This window comes from Triticum dicoccoides, chromosome 3A (assembly GCF_002162155.2).
Source record: "Triticum dicoccoides isolate Atlit2015 ecotype Zavitan chromosome 3A, WEW_v2.0, whole genome shotgun sequence".
Classification (NCBI taxonomy): domain Eukaryota; kingdom Viridiplantae; phylum Streptophyta; class Magnoliopsida; order Poales; family Poaceae; genus Triticum; species Triticum dicoccoides.
The window spans coordinates 26,799,211-26,810,783 of NC_041384.1; the positions used below are offsets into that span (position 1 = coordinate 26,799,211).

Genomic DNA, 11,573 nt, shown 5'->3' on the forward strand with positions numbered 1-11,573 from the left:
AGAGTGTACAGTGATTACAGTGTAACAAGAATAGAAAATAAGGTACTCTCTAAATAATGTGTGAGGTTTCAGATTCTGTAATTTGTTTCACTGTTGCTAACTGAGCATGCTTAGATAATGGGGTGATTTGAGTGGAGTTTCAGAGTCGACCGTTCATGTTTGCAGTCTCAAGTTTCTATATGTATAGTTTGAGACCTAATAAGTACTGATCATTTCAGAAAGTTTCATGTTTCATACTTATGATTGATACTGATTGTATTCACGTAATTGGGCCACTTGGATACGGTGGTTGGCTAACTAATAAGTAAGATGTACCCAGTTCTGCATAAAGATTTAGGCACCCTAATTTTATAAGTCTTTGTGGAGTCAGAGGTGTTGAATGTTTTTGTTCGAAGTCTTTTTGAAATGATGAGTGATGCATACCTATTCAATGTTTTACATGGTACTGCAAGTGAAGAATTGTACTGAACCATCTAATGGGTTATTGTGTTTCTTTGAAGTCATGAATTTGTAGCAAGTGCCGCCCTCATTGGCATTCTTTTTGAAAGATATCCAAGATAGTTAAAGCATCATGGGGACGAGGAGGCCGAGCAGTCCGTTGTGTCTCCGCCGCCGCCGGCCGCACCGGTATGTTGTGCCCCTTTCCCTGCTTCACGTCCTAGGCTACTCCACCACCACTAGATACGAGTGTGGCCATGACAGAGGAATCTTGTGCAGGGGGATTTGATGCATAGCATGTTATGTACATGCAATGGAAATGTTACACAGTGAAACACATTTTGATCTTCTAATATTAATACGCATTGCTGGCATAAAGGTTATTATTTGTTTTGTATTGGGGAAAAAATTAGGACTAAACGTTTTGGTATGTCTGATTGTTGACATGCCATCGGAGGTGCATGATTGTCTGATAGGCTTGAATTCTTAAGTTTTCTTTCTTATTGGTCTTGTTTTATTTATTTTGGTGAAAACCCATGATTTTACCATAACCCAAAATTGCTGAGATAAACGGAGGCTCAATGAGAAGTTTTGGGACATGGAAGAAATTGATTGTTCTAATTTAAGTAATATAAAAAGAGAAGTAGTATTTTCTATTAGTAACATATGTCTATAATATTATGATTTACCTCTGCTAATAGGTGTCGTCTTTGCAAAGAAGCATGCCCAAATTTGTAAGCCCATATTGGTATTACTTTCCAGTAATCAAAAGCCAACAAAATATATATTTATGAATGATCTATTATCTTTCCATGAATAACAATGATAAATTTGTTGTTGACTCATGTTATATCCTCACAAATAAAGTGCCACATGGAACTTTCTCTATCAGTTCAGGCTGGATGAGCAAGACGACATACTGCATACCGGGACCAAGGTGAGAATATTAGATGGAAATTTATGTAGCATATGTACAACTACGTTTATTAATCTCCTTCTTATTTTTTCCTTTTTCTTTGCAGAGTTATGTTCATCATCAGTGATATGTGTTAATATATACTCTCCTAGAGATTGATTTCTTTGCGATCGCAAAAAAAGGGGTCAGATACATGGCGAGCTTCAAAATATCAAGTTGCAAGTACCTTCGTTGCTTTGGACCTTGCCATGGAAGGATGAACACTAAATGACCACAAAATGCCTCTAGATTATGAGTAAGCGTGTTTCTACCTTCAGCGGTTTGGGCATCTGCTTTGTCTCTCTGGCTGGTTTCACAGGTACCTGATTTTGCTTGGAACAGCCACAGGTGCTGCAGCTTGGTTTGCTGACTAGCAATGTCTTGTTTCTTTGGTGGACAAACTTGCATCTCAGAACGTTGATGAATTATTTCATTTGATCAGCTTATGTGGAAACTACTAATTTTCATTGCCTCTGTACACACACTTGCGTATCTTTTTTCCTCGTGCTTATTGGCAATGGCCCACTCATAGGCACGACCTAGAAGAAAATAAGATTGAAGATGTATTTTTCTTGGTTGGAAATATTACACCTCAAATTTACTTCAGTTTGGATGCAATGATGACTCTAAGATCGAAATAACTGGTGAATTATGTCAATTATACAGTTTAAGAGGTCATGGATGTGATATATGAGAAACAATTTTGTCTGTGATACATGAATATCTATATGGCACTGTGGCTGCTGGCGAGATGTTGGTCATGGCTTTGGTTGTCGAGATGCACTAGCTAGGGGTGCATGCATGGCCATAGGCCACAATTAAATTTTCTTGACGGACTGAGGTATTTGCTAAGCAATGGACATGGCCCTGTTGATTTATAAAGCACAATATTTTCAGTCATTTGTATGAGTTAGGAATTATATGCTTTTTGCGTGAGATTGCAGCTGTTCAAAATGTAAATTTATGTTATGACAAGATTATGAAGTTTCATAGTAGAACATATTTAATCGAGACGTGCGTTGCATATGCATGCTTACTAGTGATGGGAAAAAACGTTGGGAGGTGCGAAGAGTGTACGCATTGGACTGCTCGGGAGCAAAATGTGAGTGGGGCCCGTTATCTACTAAAACATGGGGAAATAGAAATGGACTGGGCTCCTCACTATGTCCCCACTCAGCCCTAATATGTGAGTTTGTCTTCGATACTTTTTCTTACTGCTGGGTTCAAGATTGCTAATCTGTCATGCCGCCTAGTGTCCTCTATATTTTTAGAACACTTTATTCTGATAACTTCATATAACTCAAGTTGAGTATTAAATTTTTGTTCTACATAACTTTCCAGTGAAAGTCTTGCTGCCGCACTGTGAAGTGTGGCATTGCAATTATTTTTGTCTAATGGTCATACTTCCCTTTACTGGGACCTCAATTAACGAGGGAAGTACAACTAATTGCACCAGGTACATCCGCACAACTTTCCAACACAACTGGCTTTCTGAAGACGACATTGATCGCCACAGACGGACTGGCGCCTTGCGTCGCAGGACTGCTCGCAAATAGCGTTTGTACACTTATTTGGACGGTTGATAATTGATGTCGTACAATCAGCTTCCACATCTACAAAATAGCATAACAAAAGAAAACACACACATCATGCACATATATAATTTGTTGGTCTTGCCGATGGAGCAACATTGTGCATGAACAAGGTGAATGGTACCTGATGCTAGTAAGAGGACGGTAAGAGTCAGGAGAAGCGCTAGAGCAATCCTCATGTTAGCTTAGATGTGGTGTTAAGAAGAATTCTCACCCAAGATAGATTATTGGAGTATAAGTTGCCGGGAAAGAAAATGAGAGGGCAACTCTTTTTATACTGGATGTGATATTAATGCTCATTACTATAATCTGTAAATATCTCCAAAGAAGAAGACTGGATAAGCTTCGCCAATTCAATAGTAGAAATTAAGTGCATTAATTTGTGGATATATATCTCTTCATTCTCCTCCCTCCGTTTCTATTTATTTTGCATATTAGCTTTAACTTTATAAAGTTTGACAAGTTAATCGAAAGCAATCTGAACTTACACAATATAAAATATATATGGTATGAAAATATATTGAATGATGATTCTATGGTATTGACTTCGTATCCTGGATTTTAATTTTTTGTATAAACTTTGCCTAAGTTTACAAGGTTTGACCTGAGACATAATTAATATGCAAAGTAAATAAAAATGAAGGGAGTACTTACTAGCAAAGGCAATGAAAAGACCAATCGCATCCCATGACAAATATCTCAGAACAAGTATACCAAGGGGTTATATACCAACGATAGTGTGCAGCTCTGTGATAACACATGCGCGACTATGCCTATGAGAGTCTGCAACTCCGCAACCGTCCGTGAGTGCCTCCCACAGCCGTGCATGTGGGACTATGCGCACGAGAGTGTGCAACCCCGCGGCCACGCATGTGGGACTATGCCAGTGAGAGTCTGCAACTCCATGGCCATGCGTGAGCATCTCCCGCACCCGTGTTTGCGCGACAATACTGGTGAGAGTGTCCAACTCTGTGGCCATGCATGTGCAACTATGCCGATGAGAGTCTGCAACTCCCTGATTGTGCTTGTGCGACTATGCGACTATACAGAGTAGAGTGTGTAACTACGCGGCCACGCATGTGCGACTATACCGATGAGAGTGTGCAACTCATCGGTCACGCATGTGCGACTATGCCTTTGAGAGTGTGCAACTCCACAACCGTGTGTGAGCATCTCCCGGAGCTGTGCATATGCGACTATGCGGGCCAGAGTGTGCAACTCCGCGGCCACACATGTGCGACTATGCCGATGAGGGTCTGCAACTTCACAGCCTTGCTTGTGCGACTATGCGAACTAGAGTGTGCAACTCCATGGTCACACATGTACAATTATACTGTTGCAAACCAATGTTGTCGGACGGCAGTTGTGCGTGCTCATCATGTCAACGAGTACCACAAAGAAATCAGTGTGCCTTACATCACGCGGTGTCACAGTCCATCACTTTCCTCCCCCCACTTCTTTCCTTCTTCCCATGCCCATCTAGGACACACACTCCCACTGACATCGGCATTACCCATCGGTCCAGCGTAATCTTCCAGAACCCTCGTATCACACCAAGTAATAATAACGAAAGAAAATCAAGCCAACTCCCAATGCCAACCACAGTGAACACCTATGCCAACAAGACTGTGCAACTCCACGGCCGTGCATGTGAAACTATACGGGTGAGAGTGTGTCAGTGCGCTGCCACACTTGTGCGACTATGGCGACGAGAGTGTGCAACTCTGCGGCGGTGCGTGTGCTATTATGCCGGTGAGAGTGTGCAACTCCATCGATGTGCGTGTGTAACTTCGGCGGCCGTGCGTCTGTTACTATGCTGACAAGAGTGTGCATCTTTGCAGCCGCACGTGTGCGATGCGAGTGTGCTACTTTGTGGTCGTGCATGTGCCACATGCTTCCACTTTGCCAGCAGTAGTTGATCGAGCTTACAACGTCGCGCGTTTAGCTATATTAGCAATGCGAGCGCGGGACATCATCTAATCATCTTAGTATTGTCGTGTTGTGCAACTTTTTAATTATCGTATCCAGCTGAGAACTATTATTTGTGCAACTGCAAATACTGCGGATGCCAACTAAAAATATGAAGATCGATCTGTAGAAACAGAGGACAAAAATATAAGGGTGTGTCTAGATCTCAGTCGACTTAGACTTCGCGAAGTCTAAGTCGATGACGTCATTCATCTTTTTTTTTTTCATAGCAGCGCCCTCCACCTTTGTAAGCAGCGTATTATCCATGCACGTGTACTGGCCCGTTGCTTTCAATTCTTGTCTTGAGCTGGTCCCGTCTCTCTTTCTCTCTACCTTTTTCTTCTTTTATTTTTTCAATGAACTTGTCTCGCTGCATAGTTTCTTTAGGCTGTTTTTTCTATTTGTTGGGTTTTCTTGTATTTTTATTTGTGATTTTTCTGGTTTTGTTGACAAACCATCGGAGGACCACAAAATATTCGCTCACTTGTACATAGAAGCTGAAGAAAAAGGTAAACAATGGAGAAAAAGCTAGAGGAAAGGATGTACGAGTTGAATCATTCTGTATCATTAAAAAATCATTTATCTAATAAACGAATAAAAAAACAATAGATAGTAAAAAAGAAAACCATGTACACTGTTTTTCTAAATTAAGTTGCGCCCTAACAATGGAAATGCAACAACGTGGGTTAGTCTATGTGTATGTGTGTGTGTGCGCACGCATAACCGGGTGGTGATACTTTAAAAAATAAGATGTATAAAAAAATAAGAAGACATATTGCATGCATGGTGTATGTGGTGTTTGTATGTACTGATTGCACACAAAAGTTAAGGAATATTTATGAATTTGAAAAATTGCTCATGAATTCAAAAGTTGGTCGCAAATTTGAAGAGAGTTCACAATTTTTAAAATTTGACAAATATTACATGTTTTTTAAAAGATCATAATTTAAATAAAATTCATGTTTTTGTCTTAAAAAATTAAGAACAAAAAATGAAAATAAAAAAAGAAAGAAAACACATGAATATTTAAAAATGTTGTGAAAAAGGTAACTGAAGACAATCCCCTCTCACCATGAGTTGCAGTTGCGTTGGGAGTCATACAATTGTTGTCGGGTTACAACACTTCTAGTTGCATGTCTAGGGATGGACATGCAATTGGCTGATAAACCACATATCGACCTAGTTGTTGTCGCATTGTGGGACACGCAGTTACTGTCGCACTAGGGTCATGCAGTTGCATGTCTCATGTTGGACATGCAACTGGCCGACAACCCCATACTAGCTCAGTTAGAGTCACATTGAGGGCCATGCAGTTGCAGCCGTGTTTCAACACTTGAATTTGATCGCCTAGTGATGGACATCAACTGGTCGACAACCCCCCTACTAGCCCATTTGCAGTCATGTTGGGGGCATGCGGTTGCAATTGGGTTCCAACACTTGCAGTTGCATGTCTAGTGATGGACATGCAACTGGTCAATAACTCCCCTACTAGCCTAGTTGCAACCGCATTGGGGTCCATGTAGTTGAATGTCCAGTGATTGGCATGCAACTGGCCGATAACCCCCTACTAGCTCAGTTGCAGTCGCGTTGGGGGCCATGTAGTTGAGTCCGGTCCCAACACTTGTAGTTCCATGACTAGTGATGGACATGCAACTGGACGATAACCCCCTACTAGCTGAGTTGCAGATGCCTTGAGGGGCATGCGGTCAAAGTCATGTTTCAATGCTTGTAATTGTGTGTCTTGTGATGGACATGCAACTGGCCGACAACCCCCCTCCCTACTAGCCCGATTGCAGTCAGATTGGGGGCATGCAGTTGCAATCTGGTTCACACATGCAATTGGTCAACAACCCCTACTAGTCTAGTTGAAGTCGGGTTGGAGGCATGCAGTTGTGATCCGGTTCTAATACTTGTAGTTATATGTCTAGTGATGGGCATGCAACTAGCCGACAACCCCCCAACTAGCCCAGTTGCAGTCGCGTTGGGGCCACGCACATGCAGTTTGGTTCCAATACTTGCAGTTGCATGTCTGGTGATGGACATGCAATTGGCCGACATCCACTACTAGTCTAGTTACAGTCGCCTTGGGGGGCATGCAGTTGCAGTCCAATTCCAACACTTGCAGTTGCGTGTATAGTGATGAACATGCAACTAGCCGGCGCCCCCTACTAGTCCAAATATCTTTTTCTTTCTTTCCAAATTTGTGTGTGTCATCCTTACACAGGGGCCATATTAAACTTCTCTATATTGTTTCAATTTTATCACAAGTCCCCGAGGAGACAACAATATCCTTTTCAGTTTGACTAAAAGATAATAAAAGAAAGAGGTAATAGTCTATATAAAGACAAACAAGAACATAAAAACAAATACACACGACGACACGCGAACTTAGGCCTCTTTTGGTTCATAGGATAGGATTATCATAGGAATAGGAATCTTGTAGGAAATGAGATGATATGTATCTCAAATCCTATGAGTAGGAATAGGAAACAAGATGTCATTTGATTGACACCAAAGAAATTTTTCCATTGAGTCTAGGCTCTTTTTTATTTTCCTATGAAATGTGGAGGATAGGAACCAATCCTATGTAGGAATAGGAATCCATTCCTATGAACCAAAGGGCTCTAAAGGAAAAAATCCTATAAGAATCCTATCCTCTAGAATTCCTATGAAATTCCTCTAAACCAAATGAGGTCTTAGTGTCTAGAATGCATGGCTACCGAATCAACCGAGATATCACTAATTCTCCATCTACCGAGAAGATGACAAAATAAAAAAATGGTTTTACATAAAATGGAGAAAACTATCACAAAAAAGAAAAAAACGTGAAGAAAATAAAAGGAACATATAAATGGAATAAAAATAAGAATAAGCGAAAACGGAATATAAAAGGGAACAAAATAAATGAATATAAAAAATAGGGAAGATGAATTGACAACAGTAATGAACAAAAACGAATATTTTAAAAAATATCATGTCAAACGATATGAACAAAACAAATTAAAAAAAGTGTATGGAGGAAGGATATACCCCCAGCCCCCTAACTCCTTGCAGTCAAACAGCCCCGGTTTACTACAAAAGGCAGTCAACAACAAATAAAGGGAAAAATGCAAAAATGGAAGGAACAAAAGGCAAAAAAAAAAACTTTGGACCCGTCCAGCACGCCCCAACCAACAACAGGCCCGACAGAAGAAAAAGAATCTAAAAGAACAAAAAAGAAAGAGCCCAAGCCGAAAAGAAACAAAAAAAAGCGAGCTGGTCACACGCCTTAGCATGTCGAAATGAGAAAACTCACAATCCAATGCGATTCTTAAAGCAAGTAACACAGACGGTTGACGACTTTGTGAAGTCTAAGTCGTTTGAGATTTAACAGTACTGAAACTTAAAAAATGCAAAATGCGTGTCAAAATGTCCATTCTAAAAGAAATGAGATCTTCCTTTTTTATAAAATAAGAAATTAAAAAATAAAAATAGAAATACAAGTGAAAACATTTTTATACAAATAAAATGATAAATAAAACACTAAAATACAAAAGGAAAAAGGAAATATAAAAAAGAAAAAGGTACGTGTATACACACAGTGAGCTGCACTAATGTGATTTGTACTGTACACTCAAGCCCAACATCAAAAAAGAAAAATACAAAATGTTCGCATGGGTGACCTATGAGTGAGAAAATAAAAAAATAAAAAAGAGAATTTGGAAAGGACCTCAAGCCGCAGCCCACGGCTAGATACAGAAGCAAAGCCCCTGAAGGTACGCTCTGTCCAGTGGACAAAGCCCAGTACGTTTTTGGACGAGAGGAATACCTACCTCAGCCACAAATCACAGATCAATCAAATTGTACAAAAAAAAAAACTCGTCGACTGAGACATAGCTAATTCTCAGTCGACCGAGAATTAGCACAACCGAAAATATAAAGGAATGAAGCCGATACAATTCTTTTATTGTTTATCCATTGTATGGTTACGATTAACCGATTTCTTTTGCTGCCTCTTCTGCTTCTACACGGAGATACAGTGGCTGTGAGGATCGAGCAACTGCTTTGCTTTGCACGCTATCAAGCCAAAGTGCATCGTCGTCGTTCAACGGTCGTTGGCCGTCGTTGCTGCGTCTTTTGTAGTCACACCGCGGTCGCGCAGTAGTTGTGGTTGGCGTAGCAGTTCTGTGAGGATGCATGCCGAAAGCTGCGCAGGTCGCCGCCGCGAGAACCTTCACCCCACACAGCTAGCCATTCTCCTTCTAATGTCGTTGCTATTTGCCATCCAACTCCTGTAGCCTGCACGCGCATGGCTCCTTTGAGCCAACCCCATGGAATCGAAACTCAGCCTCAAGGGACCCGAGTCAACTTGGATGGGTATGTCGTGGTGGCCACCGACAATGGCACCGCCATGCTCAACAGAGGGGTTGAATGCGGCCGGCTGAGCTGTGGTGGAAGCCAGCCAACATGAGCTGTGGTGGGGGCGGCCGATGCGAGGGGGCTGAGGAGAAAGGATGTGGACACAAGTGGACTGAGACAAACGCCAATTGTTTCACACCTTGTTGAGAGCGCCCGACAAACAGTTTAGCTACACATAAGTCAGTTGATTTTCGAATTCACGTCAGTCCATTTTTTAATGAAGGAAGGAGACGGAAGGAGAAGGGAGGGCCTCGCCGTAGAGAAGGAAGGGTGCTCGCAGTCATCATCCTAGTATCTATGTTAGGGTTCAGGGTGGGGGCTGTGGTGGATGGTGGCGGTGGGGCGGTGGTGTGAGGATTCGCCGGAGAAAAAGCTCAGCGCGGGCCCTACAGGGTTGGCGGGGGCGGTGGAGGACCGGCGATGAGGAGTGGTTCTGGAGATCGTGCGGTCCTGATGTTGGAGTACTATTAAGCAGCATGCATGGCTAGCTAGTATGGAAATAACCAAGTCTCCTCCTGTGGGTACGAAAACGTCGGGGCGAACAGAGAGGAGGCCGGATGAGCTGCGGGGCGCCGGTGAGCACAGAGAGGAGCGGCTCTCTTGTCCGCGCAACCGTCAAATGGACGACAATGTCGATTTGGGGATCTCCGGTACAGTACGTGAAATTATAGGTGAAGTTTGTATGCCTCGTACTCTCCATCTCCTAGTCCTTAATTAGGAAGAGCAAATAATTTGAATGCCAATTTGCCACCGTCGGTCGATGCGTGTACATCAGCCGGCCGGATCGACTTGGTCCGGTCGACGTTGAGAGTACACAGTGGTCCGGTACATGGCAAATTGGCAAGGACGGCTTTGGCGGCGTTCGTCGTACCGCTAGGCGTGGAATCAGAGAAGGTTGCCGTGTGCTGGTCGGGATCCACGACGGCGGCCGTGTGCTGGTCGGGAAGACCATCGTCGGAGCTACGGCACGAACGGGGGGCCGTGAGGATGCACGGATTGCAGGCACCTTCAGGAGGAGTAGGAGACGGGGCTACGTCGACGGCGTAGGCATGCCGGAGGTGGGGAAGATGGCTGATCCACGATTCCTTGGCTGTTGGGTGAAGTCGCGAATCCCGGCGCCGAACATGCTCGGGAGGACCGACTGGGCTGGGACACATAGCCTGTACTAATCTTTTGAAGCAAGTATTGGTAATACCTCGCCACATATATAGATCACTTCATAACCGTACAAAACTCAAGGTGTAATATTGAATTTATGTTCTATGATGAAGATTTATAGCGAATAGTCATGCTGATAGCTAGACCACATGATATGGCAATTAATTGTTATTATTTTTGCGAACCTGCACTGATATTTTCTTAGCTAGTTAACATCACAGTTTTCTTTATTGGAGCCTTGGAGGAGTATAAGCACCTCGTGCACCTGCACTTCATGCCAACAATTTTAGGCTCCAAATTGCATTGCTTGTCCTCAGGGCACGGAAAGATTCGGTGGCAATCTTGCTGACAAAGACCAAACAAATACCCACCAAACTTCTGCAGGAATTTGACCGAACATTGTGGTTTTGCATCAGCATCTGCAAAATATCAGCAACAAGAAGAAATACACATCAAGAGCAAAAATAATTTTGATTATTGAGTTGATGCAACACTCTTGCGGGAACTATTAAACTTACTTGATGCTAGCACGAGAACGGCGAGTGTTAGCAGTAGCATCAAAGTTGCAATCCTCATCCTAACTTGTATGCAGCGTCGATAGAAAAGTGTCTGCTTGTGAGCCGTGAGGTAGAGAAAATAAGATGGCAACCCTTTTATTGTAGGTTTAAAATTAATGCTAATTATTATAATACAAAATAGCACGAAAGCAAAGATTGTATAGATTCTTTTTTAGGGCAGATTGGATAAGTTACTGACAGTAATTAAATGCACCTAGGATAAGTTATTGACTTATTCTTCTCTATGTATTTGTATCTATCTATATCTTCTATCTATTTATATATATGTATTTGGTTTAATTTCGTCTGGATTTTTTTCGTCTCACCTCCTACCACCATCTATTTCGTCTGTTTTTTTCCACCTCAGCTCCCACCACCCCCTCTAACTAGACATTTATTTCTTTAATTAAAAAACCAAATCTCTACTCCTAAAGGAAAGAATCCGGAAGCAATCCTCCCTTTCTAAAATCGGGTGCAATCTTATTAAATTGAATGGCTCTTTATGAG

General features: G+C 42.1%; 1 long non-coding RNA gene and 1 other non-coding gene across 2 annotated transcripts; both read right to left on the bottom strand.

Annotated features, from left to right (window-relative positions):
* Positions 1-7,128: 7,128 nt before the first annotated feature.
* On the bottom strand, positions 7,129-7,234 carry LOC119273796. The gene has a single exon (XR_005134986.1). It is a non-coding gene; the product is annotated as a U6 spliceosomal RNA (small nuclear RNA).
* A 3,364-nt stretch (positions 7,235-10,598) lies between these two features.
* LOC119271064 lies at positions 10,599-11,125 on the bottom strand. The gene is made up of 2 exons (XR_005134409.1): positions 11,028-11,125; positions 10,599-10,928 (listed from the first exon to the last, which is right to left on the bottom strand). It is a non-coding gene; the product is annotated as an uncharacterized LOC119271064 (long non-coding RNA).
* Positions 11,126-11,573: the final 448 nt, after the last annotated feature.